This window comes from Tupaia chinensis, unplaced genomic scaffold (genome assembly GCF_000334495.1).
Source record: "Tupaia chinensis unplaced genomic scaffold, TupChi_1.0 Scaffold000014_1, whole genome shotgun sequence".
Taxonomy (NCBI): domain Eukaryota; kingdom Metazoa; phylum Chordata; class Mammalia; order Scandentia; family Tupaiidae; genus Tupaia; species Tupaia belangeri.
This window is the reverse complement of record NW_006159444.1, coordinates 2,377,662-2,391,884: the sequence shown is the minus strand read 5'-3', so window position 1 is coordinate 2,391,884 and position 14,223 is coordinate 2,377,662. Positions and strand designations below refer to the sequence as shown.

Genomic DNA, 14,223 nt, shown 5'->3' with positions numbered 1-14,223 from the left:
GTGGGATACGCTGACATTTTAGTATGAGAACACAATCTGCATTGATTAAATCAAGGTAATCTGTACATCTCATCTCAACCAGTTGTGAATATTTTCTGTTAGAACATTGAAAATCCTCCGTTTTACTTATTCTGAGATTTGCAGTAAATTGTTGCTAACTATATTCACCCTAGGGTATTTTGTAACACTAGAAATTGTTCCTCTTACCTGTCTGCAATTGTGTTGCCGTTACTGAACATCCCTCGGTATTCCTCCTCCAAAAATTCTTCTCTGCCTCTAGTAGCCATTTTTCAATTTTACTTTTATGAGATTTGTTTTGTTTTGTTTTAGTTTTAGTTTTAGTTTCTATGTATGAGTGCTAAAATGTAGTATTCTTTCTGTTCCTGGCTTATTTTATTTGACATAGTATTCTTCAGGCTTACCCATTTTACCTTGAGTGACAGGATTTCATTCATTTTTTTTTTTTTGAGAGTTTTTCGCTACAGGGCATGTGCGCACACCAGACAGAGAGAGACAGAGAGACAGAAAGCGAGAAATCCCCCCCCCCAGGGGGGATGGTCACGCCACAATCCCTTCTCCTCCATTCTCTTCTCGGGATCTTGGGCACGCACGCACACGCGCCCAGCATGAGTTCTAAGCCACCAGGTCCGGGACGCGAACCGCGGTCAACTACGTGGGAATCCAGCGACATAGCTATTATGCTAACTGCTGGTTCCCCAGGATTTTATTCTTTGTAAGTCTGAATCCTATTCTAGTGTGTGTCTGTGTGTGTCTGTGTGTGACTGTGTACCATGTTTTCTTTATCCATTTGTTTGATGATGGACGTGTGGGTTGATTGCATATCTTAGCTATCATGACTAGTGCTGTATTGCAGATATCTTTATGGCATATTGCTTCTCTTCCTATGCCTAGCAGTGGTATTGCTAGATCATATAGAAGTCCAGTCTTTCATATTTGTTTAAATTTTGCAGTAGAACACATGCACTCACTAGAAAGAGAGAAAGAAAGAAGAAAACTGAGAAAGCAACCCCCCATAGGACACGGTCACACCTGAATGTCTTCTCTTCCATGTCTTCCTCCTTTAGGGATTTTGGGTAGACACACACAAATGTCTGGCATGGGTTTGGGTCCTAAGCCAATGGGTCTAGGACTTGAGCAGTGTGGTCAGCCATATGGTATCCAGCCACATTAACCACCGGGCCATGAACTGGCCCCAGCCTTCCTTTGTAGGTTGATAATATGAAAAGGTGCTTAATCTCATTAGCAGTTAGGGAAATGCCAGGTAAAACTGCAAGAAAACCAATCAAACACTCACCAAAATAGTGAAATCTTTCTTTGTTTTTCAGAGATTTTTGCTATAGGATATGTGCATTCACCAGAAAGACAGAAGGAGACTAAGAAAAAGAAAGTGAGAAATCACTCCCTGGGGGGATGGGTGTTCATGCCACAATCCCTTCTCCTCCAGGATTTTGGGCAAATGTGCACACACACCCAGCCTGAGTTTAAGCCACCAGGTCTGATACTCGAATAGCAGTCGACCCTGTGGAAGTCCAGCAATATAAACATTATGCCATTTGCTGGTCCTGTGAAATCTTAACAGTCTGATAATATCAAGTGTCAGCAAGCCTATAGAGTCAGTGAAAGTTCAAACCTTGCTAGTGGGAGTATAAATATGGGAAACTATTTTAGTAAACTCTAAAGCAATATGTGCTAAAGTTGATCACATGCAGTCTATGACTCATAAATTGTACTCTTAGATCAACATGTCTCAGACATGCATGTATATGTACACTGGAACCATGTACAAGAATGTTTCTAGCAAGTTTCTTAATTATATCCAAAATGTTAAAAACAATAACCCAAATGACCATCAACAGGAAAATAGGTAAAGCATTGTAAAGTCATAGAACAGACTGCTTAAGTAATAAAAAGAAAAGAATAATTTATATCCAAACTAACAAAACATTGAAAGAAAGCAGCTACACACAAAATAAACTATGTGATCCCATTTATATAAAATAATAAAAGGCAAGACTAAGTGATCGTGCTTAGAAAACTATAACTGGATCATAAAATTAGAAAGGAATACAAGTGCATACTGATCACAAATGGCAGAAGACTGGTAAACCCGAGGGGAAATCAGGGATTATGTGGGGATCAAAAGTTGGCTTAATGGCTATGTCACTGGACTCCCATGTAGTCAACCATGGTTCAAGTCTTGGACCCAGTGGCTTAAATTCACACCAAGTGCATATGCATGTGTGCCCAAGATCCCGGGAAGAGAATGGAGGAGAAGGGATTGTGGCATGGCCATCTCTCTGGGGGGTGATTTCTCGCTTTCTGTCTCTCTCTCTCTCTCTGTCTTTCTGGCAAGCACACATGCCCTACAGCAAAAAACTGTCAAAAAAAAAAAAAAAAGAAAGAAATCAGGGATTATGTATTAGAAGAGGCACAGAAGGGATTTTGGAGCCCAAGAGTACTCATATTCTATTTACTGATTCAAGTATTCGGCAAAAGTTTATGTTTTATGATAAATCATTGAGTTCTTTGACCATATTTCATAAATTCCTCTGTATGCATGCTATATTTCAACATAAAAGCTATTTTAAAATGTGAAAATGAACAATGCGCTATCTAGAAGAGAAAGCACAAAAAACAAAAGGATTAAAAAAGTTAAAAATGAAAATGCACCCAGGCAAACACAAACCAAAAGAAAGCCATAGCAACCATTTTAATATCTGAAAATATAAAACTCATGACCAAAAGTGGTATAGAAAATAAAGAAGAAAAGATATTATGAACTGCTTAAAAAAATAAACCCAGAAAGTATAACCTTCATATACATATAACTATATTACCTTAAGACATATCAAGTCACTGTAACTCACAGAACTGGAGAGAGAAATAAATAACTTGGCAAGTACAGGTGAAGATTATAGCTTGTAGCTCTCAGAGATCAATAATTAAAGAGACAGTAAATAGATGTAGATGATGTGAATGACACAAATGTGTAAATTTATACTATTAGATACATAAAAGTGTACACTGGAGAAACAGAGAATGCACATTCCTTCCCAGTGCATATGGTATATCGTCAAAAATTAGCATAGTACTGCTTCAAGACCACCACCCCAGTTCCTATAGTCTCAGAATTAGACAGAGCAAAAAGACAGGAAGACTGCATGAACTGAGAAGATAACAAAAGTTCCCCATCCAGCATGGAACGTGGGAGGAGAGGCTGCCTCAGCCTTCAAGACTACCACCACAGTTTCTGCAGACTAAGAGTTAGAAGATATAGGGGGCCATCCGGCCAGTCCTGATGCTGCCCTAACCTCCACCCATCCAGAAGCAAAAGAGAAGCAGGGCCACCTGACTTAAGCTGATCAGCAAAGTCCCCACCAGGCCTGGCGCATATGAGCAGAGGCTGACTTATGCTACCACATATGTTCTACCTTCACTGCTCAGCCTTCAGCTACACGGGACAGGAGAGGTTTGTGTATACAGGAACCAAACAGCTGAAAACAGTGAAGCTCTGGAGGAATTCTCTCCCCATACTCACCCCAGCAGAAAAAGGAAACTCCTCTCTGAAAATCTGAACCTAAAATTCCCATAGTGGCTACCACACTGCCACAGACACACACACACACACACACACACACACACACACACAAAAATAAACTGGTACAGAACTAATTCATACCATAGGGAAGTACACAAGCACAGAGCTACAGAAAACTACTCCAAAAATGTAGCAAGAAGTGAATACAACACCAGATGCCTAAAAATTCAGGAAACTCTCAAAGAATATGAGAAAACTAGGAAATACTTGCACCCCAAAGAAACACAACAATTTCTCACCAACGATGGATAAAACACAAGAAATTACAGAAATATCAGAAAAAGAATGTAGAATATTTGTCATAATTAAACTCAATGAGATGCAAGAGAAAACTGACAATCAACTCTAGCAGATGAGAAAAATCTTTCCATGACTTGAAGGAGAAACTCCATAAAGAGATAGACACCTTGAAAAAGAGTCAAACAAACTGTATTCTGGAGATAAAGAGTACAATTCAGGAAATAAAAACTTCCTGCATCATAGTAAGTATTAACAGCAGATTAGACCATGCAGAAAACAGAATCTCTGACATTCAAGACAAAACATCCAATTTAGTCATGGCAAACAAGAATGGAAAAATGATCATTAAAAATGAGGACTATACAGGAAATCCTAGACAGCATTAAAAGACAGAATATTCACATATTGGGTTTTCCATAACACAGATATATGGGTAAAGGCATAGAAAATCCCTTTCATGATGTATTAGTTAGAAACTTTTCAAATTTAGAAAAGCTTACAGATATCCAAATCCAGGAAATACAGAAATCACCACATAGATTTAACATAAGATCCTCTCCAAGACATATTATGGCCAAAATGGTAAATAAATAAATAAATAAATGCTAAATTATTTAGAAAGTTTACCCTATTAGGTTAACATCAGACCTTCCAACTGAAACAATGCAGGTGAGAAAAAAATGGGAAGACATATTTAAAATTCTGAAAGAAAAACAATTTTCACCAAGAATACTATCAAGATTATACTTCAAATGAGAAGGAGAAATAAAATTATTCTCAGATAAACAAAAGTTTAAAAAACTCATCAAAACTAGTAGACGAGCTCTTTAGAAAATATTTAAGGGACTACTACACCTGGAAAACTAAAGGGACATAAATAGAAGTAAGAAAGCACAAAACAACTTTAAAAAAAAAGTAACAAGATGACAAAAATAAGTCTGCACATAGCAATAATAATGGATTAAATTCCCTAAATAAAAACACAGATTAGCTCAATGGATTAAAAACAAAAAACAGAAATCCTCTATATGTTGCTTGCAAGGAACACATCTCATTGACAAAGAAATACATTGACAGACAGTGAAGGGCTAGAAAAAGTCATTTTATGCATATGAAGATTTAAAAAAGGCAGGAGTTATGATACTGATATCAGACAAAACAGACATTAAGATACAAAAGGACAAAGAAGGACAATGCATAGTTCTAAAAGGATTAATTAACCAAGGAAATATAACAATTATAAATATTTACACTCTCAATATCAAGGCACCAAATATGGGAAAGAAAGACTGAAAGATCTAAAGGAAGATATAGACTGCAACTACTAATTGTTGGGGATTTCAACACCTCATTGCCACCACTGGACAGGTCACCTAGAGAAAAAATAAGCAGACACAAGAGCTAATTGAAACCATAAACCAAAGTGACCTGTCAGACGTATATAGACATTGCACCCAGAAACTACAAAATGTACTTTTTTCTCATTACCACATGGAATATTTCCAAAGACTGACCACATATGAGGGAACAGAACAAGCCTCCACAAGTTTAAAAGTATAGAAACTATATTCAGCATTTTCTCTGACCGCAATGGAATTAAACTTGCAATCAGCCACAGAAAAAAACCTCAAAAATACACAAAGACATGGAAATTAAGCAACCTACTCCAGAATGACTTCCAAACTACTGAGGAAAGGAAAACTGAAATCAAAAGATTAATTGAAACCAATGATAATGAATATACCACTCTCCGTAATCTTTGGAACAAAACAAAGGCAGTTATAGAGGGAAGTTCACAGCCATTAGTACTCACAAGAAAATTTAAGAAAGAAAGAAAAAGAAAGAAAGAAAGAAAGAAAGAAAGAAAGAAAGAAAGAAAGAAAGAAAGAAAGAAAGGAAGGAAGGAAGGAAAAAAAGGTGGCAAATAACCTAACATCACAACTAAAGGAATTAGAGAACCAAAGCAACAACAAAACCAAGAATACCAGAAGAAATAGTAATGATGAGAGTGGATATAAATGAAATAGAGAATAAAAGGACAATATAAAGAAATAAATGAAACAAAAAGCTGACTTTTTTTTAGAGGTTTTGTCATAGGGTGTATGTGCTTGCTAGACAGAGAGAAACAGAGACAGTGAGGGGGAAAGTGAGAAATCATCCCCCAGGGAGGATGGCCATGACACAGTCTCTTCTCTTCCCCTGTCCTCTTGGGATATTGGGCACACACACAAAAAATACACATAGTGTGATTTTCAAGCCATGAGGTCTGGGACTCAAACCGTGGGAGTCCAGCAATGTAACCACAACACCATCAGTTGGCTCAGAAAACTGACTTTTTGAGAGAATAAACAAAACTGACAAAAAATGTTATAAAACAGAACTCAAGCAAGAATGATGGAGGTGGGGGGTAGTAGATACAAATAAAATCTTCCAAGTTATACCTCTTAACCTGCCAATTATTCAGCCTAAGATTGATAAATTAAAAGTTTTCATTCAAATGCAGGTAAATAGTTGAGAAATCTAACAATATAGAGACATTGATTGGTAATCATCTTGCAACTCTGCTTCTTAAAAAAAAACTTCTTTATAAAAGTCTAATTTACTTTTTCATATATTAGTGAAATCAAAAATGTAATTGAAATTAAAAACAAATTATTTAAGAACTCAGAGAAAATTACTTATCCCATAATTTTTCCAGACAAAATTACCTAACACTTAAACACCCTTATCATATAGAAAGGCAATTATGTACACTGACAATTCAAAAATCAAACAGTAGAAAAATTATTGTTAGGTTTCAGAGCTCTCTTCCTCCTACTAACCCCATCGTTTCAAACAATGGACCCTCTTTCTTAAGGCTCACTAAAAGAGTTTTTTATTTGCTCTTTTTTTCATTTTTATCTGAACAGCTCCTTTTACTTTGAAGAACTACCTCTTCCCCTCCTTGTAGTACTGTCAATCACAGGCCCCACCTTACAAATACAGGAGTAAGCATAGGACTTAGGTTAGTCAATCATTCCTTTGTTCATTCATTCACCAAATACATATTGGCTGATTATATGCCAGGCACAGTTTAGGATTTGACTATACAGTATTGAACCCAACAGCTAAAACTTCTCACCCCTGTGGAGTTTATATTTCATAGAGACAGACAAATAATAAGGCAAATAAGTAAAATAAATGGTATATTAGATGGAGAAAAATAGAGAAAAATAAAATAGAGTATTTTAAAGAGTTGTAATTTTATTTTTTAAAGTTATTTATTACTCAGAGACAAGTGCTCTCAATAAGGTCTCATGTCATAATCCTTCCCCCTGCCCTCAGCTCCCAGCCCTCCCCAACCGGCCAGCAGTGCACGCACACCCATCATGTACAAATTGACCTGTAAACAGAACTCTGATCTTCCATGTTTCCAGCATTGCAGAACACTGCACCACTGCTGTGCCACCACAGCTGGGCCAAAGTTTGGAATTTTAAATAGGTAAGTAGGAACAGGATCACCAAAAGGTGACATTTGAGTAAAACCTTGAAAGAAGTGAGGAAATAACCTATGGATTCCCAAGGGTAGATAAATCCAGATCTAGGGTATATTGAAGGCAAAGGCCCTAAATTGGGATTAGAGTATACCTGGCATGGGTAAGGCACAGCAAAATGACCAAAATGACTGATGCTGTGTGACTGACAGGAGATTACGAGATGGGGTGGGGATATGGGAAACCAGATCATGCAGATCTTAAGTGTTTGTTGAAGACCAGCTTTCTTGGAAGTACAATAGGCAAGCTTTTCCAGGTTCTGATAGGACAACCATGTTAACATTTTTGGCACCAGCCTTGAGAGCAGACCAACAGGGGGAAAGATATAAATCCAGAAACCGGTGAAGAGGCTACTGTAATAAGCCATTGAAGATGATAATGTCTTTGGACCAGCTGACCAAAGTTGTCCCTCTATTAGTATTGTGGATTTTGTCAGAAGAATTGCCATTAATTTCTCCTTCTTCTAAAAAATAGGCAAAGGCAATATCCTCCATCATGTCAAGGCCTTTCATTCCAAAATACCAACAGCACCCTAATTCAGTAGGAACGAGCTACAGAAAAGAGGATGTCACTCCCTTACAGAGAAATGAAATGGAAATGTTGACAATGGGGAATTGTAACGGGGCCTACCTTAGGCAGACTGATTTCATATTTCTAATTCAAAAGCTGTTTTTCTCCTTTGAAATGTTTTGTATAAACTCCAAGGAAACAAATGGCCGACCTGGAGCTTGAAACAATGAAGGATGTTCTGCCCCAGTCACAACTAAAGAATTTTTTGTCTCATAGATGAATAGTTGATTGTGTCCCCCACTAAGAACTTACCTGATCTATAGACAGTTCTTAACCCCATAGCATCTCCCTTCCCTTATAAAAGCATCTGTAACTTGACTGACCAGTCGAAGATATTCTTACATGCCTTCCTAGTGTGGTCACACTATAATAAATTCTTTCTTTTTTGATCAACAATTTTGCCTGTTTTACTAAGTGGCGAGGGGTTGGACCTACTTAGAGTCCCTGGTCTGAGGTGTAAAACCCCTCAACCATCAACAGCAGTAGAAATGGCATATAGATGAATCAAAGTACTTAACCCTTTTGCCACAGTGGCCTATTCAAAAAAAGAGTATTTGAACCAAGACAAGTATATCAGGAAATTCTGCCTGAAATATTGGGGAAAAGACTTATCCTTTTGTTTCTGGGTTTTCAGCTGTGAGTGTAATGCAAACCTGAAGTTAGCAGTAATTATCTTGATTGCCTGATGGAAAGAACAGAAAGAAAATGAAATCAAGCCAACAGGAAGCAGAGCTCAGAGAGAGAGGGGGGAAAAAGAAATCTCATGCCATAAAATCTCAACAAGATATATTTTGCACCTGAGTATTTTTTGGGAAATTTCAGAATCTCAATGATTATAGAGAACTCTTGAAGTTTACGGACAGGATAAAAAAGATACTATCTACCGAAAGCAAAAGCAAGTATGGCATCAGATTTTCCATGTGCAACATGGGATACTGAAAGACACTGGCAATATCTTCAAAGTTTCAAGTGGGTTGAATTCTAAATCAAATCAAACACAGTCAAACAGGAGGGCAAAATAAAGGCATTTTTAAATGTTTATTTCTCATGCACCATCTATGAAAATATTTCTTAATAAAATAATCCAATAAACTAAAGAAATAAATTTAAGAAATCTGAGCTACAAGAGAAAAGGAACATGAAATTCAGATTCAAAAGAAGCTGAGCATGTAATGACAAAATACAAAAACAAAAACATACAAAATAAATTGGAGTCAATCTATTGAAACCATTTCAAGGATAATTTTGTATCCCTAGTTTGATATTTCTTGAATTGATTTTGGAATCAATTTTTCCTATATTTGGAGTTACATTTAGTTTCTAGTTATGGGTTTACTGAAGATAAAAATAAACTACAATGAATAATATAATCAAACCATATGGACATACATAGAAATATCTAAGGACCAAAACATTATTAAGTATTTTTTCCATCGTTGAATGTATCTATACCTTCACTAATTCCTTCTTGATAATCATTGTTTTACTTTTTCCTACCTAACAAGTAAGTAAAATTGTGAGATTAATTTTAAAATGTTTTATCTATCAATATATCATAAAACCTAATGAATTATGACTGATTTGAGAAGTAAAGTTATTGTATAGAGACACTGAACACGAAAATTTTGCAGCACATTTCAGAAAAAAAAGAAATAACTGGCGCTTTCTAAGTTTAGTCCTCCTTTGCTCCCTAGGTCCTCATGACTTCCCTGCCCCATGCTATTAGAAGAGGCCCTGGGACTAGCTCTGGCCAATGAAATCTAGGTAGAGGTGCTATGCATCACTTCCAGTCTAGAAAAGAACATGAGAGTTCCACTCTGCCCTTCCCTGTCATGGAAAACCCTGAAACCACCTATTGATACGGTGGTGCCACAGATGGCAATACCACAGATGGTGGCGCTTCCCACAACCGACATCCCTGAGTGACCATGTGGAATAGAAGAGGCTTCTCCTCATCAACCAGCACTAAACATAGGACATGAATAAGAATACAAGTTGGTTGTGCTAAGCCATTGAGATTTCAGGGTTAATTTCAGCAGGTCCTAGCCTATGCTAGCAGAGTTCCTATACCTTACTCATTATTAGCAAGTTGTTTCTAAATTTCTTTAAGCTCTGTTTAACTTTTTTCTATGTAAAGTAAGCTGACATAAACCCAAGGTAGTTATCCTCTTTTTTAAACACTTTAGTTAAAAAAGTGTTTTATTAGGAAAGACATTGCTACTCTACTGAGGATGATCAACCAAAGGAAAATGAAAATGTCTGGCAACAACAACAACAACAACAAAACCTTTTGCTCCCTGAATAACCATATTTCTTCTCTCCCGGTTTTCCTTACATTCTACAAACAATAAATGCAGAAATTTTTCTGGGAACATGTCCTACTAATTTGTGTGAATAACCTAAAAGTTGTATTCTCCCCCTTAGAAAGTTATGCTTGTATTTTTGAACCAAAATGTAAGAAAACACAAATATTATTAATCCAAATAAAATTATAGCTCAGATGTTAACCTACTCTCCCCATTTCTGTTCACATTGCTATGTTTTGTGCAAAAAAAAAAAAAATTACAAGTGTTCAAGAAGAAAACATATGTGGTCATTTATTTCTTCATTGCCAACACACAAGATTTTAACACACAGCTATTTTTAAATAAGCCAAGAAATCCTTGGAGTCCAAGTCATCCCTCTATGAGAGGTATGAAACTTGGCCCCATACATTTTTGCTCTGGAAAAGTTCATTGGCACCCTGAATCACTCAGTAACATAAATCAGAATGAAGCAGGTCTCAGAACATAACTTTTCAAAGGCATAGGAAAATTATAACCTTGCGTTCAAAATGCATTCACATAAAACTTCACAAAATTCAGTCTTAGGAATATGTTAAAATAATTAGACAAACATTCTATACTTAAAAATACTGTGAAGAACTCAAAATAGTCACAGGGCCAGAAATGTAGGCATGTGGGTGGAAAACTAAATATGAACTCTTTGCTCCTGCTGCATAAACTAGGACTAAGAGCCATCAGTGACTAGATGAGCACTATTCTTTCATGAGAGCTTCATGGCAGTAGTAAAGATGAAAACTGTTACTATGTTTTTGCATCACATTGGAGGACAACCTAATAGCTGGTTCTCTTATGTAAGCAACTGGCTTTACCAGAAAAATACTATAACAAGTCGCTTTGTCACAAAACATGAGATCCAGAAGGGTGTGAATGTGTGCAGAAAGTACGGACCAGGCCAGCAGGTGATGTGTTGATTAGGGTGCTGGATTATCACATAGCAGATCATGGTTTGAGTCCTGGACCTGGCAGCTTGAGAATCATGCCGGGCACATGTTCATGCATACTCAAAATCTCTAGAGTAGAACCAATTGCGACATGACCATGCCCCCAAAGGGTGTTTCTCACTTTACCTCTCTCTCAGTCTTTCTCCAGCAAATACATGCTCCTTAAGGTGAAAAAGAAAGAAAGAAAGAAAGAAAGAAAGAAAGAAAGAAAGAAAGAAAGAAAGAAAGAAAGAAAGAAAGAAAGAAAGGAAGAAAGAAAGAAAGAAAGTAAGAAAGAACTCCCTTAAGGAAAATGATAGGAAGATAGTAGAGTCCAGAAGATGGGGAAAAAGCAGTGTCATAGAAGTGACCCCCACCACTTAACCCCAGTATTGGTTTACATAGAAAGCAGTGAAGAGTCTGAGTTTTGCCTTCATGTTGACTTCTGGTGGAACCAACACAGTAGGTGTAAGGACACCCAAAGAAATGAATTAAGTTGTTAGGAAGTCAAAGAAGTCATTGTGGGATGCACTCTAAGGACACGAAATTTGAAAAATAAATACCAAAGGTATAAAAATCTCCAAGAGACACAGACGAGTTGGCTGATAACATCAGGGCAGGTCCCATAGCCTAGTGTTTAAGGGATCCAGATCCTACATGGCCAACCGCACTTCAAACATCAGCCCCAACTGCTTAAAAACACCAGGTGCATGTGTACGTGTGACCAAAATTCCAACAGGATGAATGGAGAAGAGATTGTGCCATGACCACACCCCATGAGGGAGTACTTTCTCCTCTATGTCTCTCTGGTGATCACACACACCTCCTGGCAAATAATTTTTTCAAAAGGTAATACTATAATTTATCACTGTCATAACTAACATTTTCTAAGTACCTAATTATATACCAGGTTTTGTCCTAAAAGCTATATTAAAACATATCCTACTAACTCATTAATCCTTGCACCCACTTTAGGAAATGCTATTACTGTCTCCATGTCAGTGAGAAACATAGAAGGTAAGTAGCATGCCAAGCCACGTAGCCAGTAAGTGTGGTAGAAGCGAGATTCAAACCCAAGTCATCTGAAGTCAGACCCTGCCCTTACATTCTTATTCTAAGGTCTCTGACTTTGTTCAAGGAATGAGTTTCCATAATACTTAGCAAGGTTAAAATATCAAATCTGGCCTTTAGTGGCTGAGCTGGGTATCATCTGACATACAAAACATAAAATTCTGCATTGCAAGAGGCTATATAGCACTCATCTAATCCAATCTTCTAATAATACAAAGTTCTCTTGTATCACACCTTTTTCTGGTAATGAGCCAGGCTCTTACTAGGTATCTTTCATGAAGGGGAGGCCCTTAATCTGAGAGTTAGAAGAGTTTTCTAGAAAAAGTACTTGACAACTTTTAAAGATAGTGAAATTACCCATTTTTGTCAATACCTTAGGGTAACCAGTTTTGTAAACATCAATGAAAAGCATGATTATGAAAAGTATTACTTAAACTCAATAAAACATCATGTTTTATGGTAAATTAAGCATTCTTACCATAGAAGATGACCTCATCAATAATTGTATCTTTTGTACAAATGTTGAAACAATAGAAATGTATGTCTTTGAAGAATAGCTAGGGTAAGCACCAAACTCAATTCTTATGTCAGTGAATTTGGCAGCCAGGACAATGGGTTTTAGAAACTACAGATGGAGGGACCAGCAGGTGGTGTGATGGATAAGGGCGCTGGATTCCCACATGGCCAACCATGGTTCGAGTCCCAGACCTGGTGGCTTGCTTTCTCACTTTCCCTTTCTCTCTCTCTCTCTCTCTCTCTCTCTCTCTATCTCTATCTCTCTATCTCTCTCTCTCTCTCGTCAAGTAAAAAAAAAGAAACTAACAATAACAAATGGAAATAAATGAATAAATTATATAAAAAAAAGAAACTATAGATGGAAAAAGGAAAGAACAGTGGTCACCAAACAACATAGTGATTACTGTATCATGAGTAACAGCATTTTAAAAGCAGCTGCAATGTAATTCAAAGTGGTAGAATATGTACTAGGGAGAATAGTTGTCATTGTTATTTATTATTATTATTATTATTATTATTATTATGACTCATAGTAAAATAAGAGCATTTAAATTAGTATAATAACGCTTTCTGAAAAATTACCACAATATCATTTATAACCATAGAGTCACAAAACACAAAAGAAGTTTCCTTCACAAACAACTGTGAAAAGAATGCTTCCTTTCAATTTCCCAGAAAGTTAAGAACTGTTTTATCATTAGGGGGAAAAAAAGGAAAGAAAAGAAATTTAAATAAAAGAATAGATGTCCCAGTGAGGAGCTAAGATATATAATTCTTTTAAATTCATTTTTTAATAGAAAATTAAACAAATAATAAGAATTGCATACCCACAGAACTCTAGTCTTGCTGGATCATTAAGGATAAATTTTAGAGGCAGAAATATCTTAACATTGTTTAAATTATTACATTATAATTATTAAATATAAATATTTTCCTTTAATTACAAACAAATTTAGATCCATAAATGCCCCATATCTAGAGCATTCAATTTGGGCATCTAACTATACAGCTGCTTATAAAATAGATTCTTGGGCCAGCCTGTGGCCTGGTGCTTATGTGAGCTGGGTCCCACATACTCAACTGTACTGTTAGAATCCCAAACTCAGTGACTTGAGAAACACACTGAGCATGTGTGCATATGTGCCCAAAATCCTGACAGGATGGAGAGACAGATGAAGAGAGGTTACTAGGTGACCTATTCCTATTGGGAGTGTAGAAAGGGGTTCTCGTTTTCCTTTTTTCTCTCTCTGGTGAATGCATGTGCCCTCTGACAAATTAAAAAAATAAAAATTAAAAAAAGGGCTTCACATAATTCATAGATCTATGGTACATTGATAGCTATGGCATGTTCTTCACCCTGAGTGAGGCAAGATAGATCAATTCATAAATAAATAATTGGTTTACTAAAC

At 36.6% G+C, this 14,223-nt stretch overlaps 1 protein-coding gene across 4 annotated transcripts in view; it reads right to left on the bottom strand.

The window, feature by feature from the left end:
* IPCEF1 (interaction protein for cytohesin exchange factors 1) overlaps positions 1-14,223 on the bottom strand; it is a 208,873-nt gene that overhangs the window by 133,756 nt on the left and 60,894 nt on the right. The window lies entirely within an intron of this gene.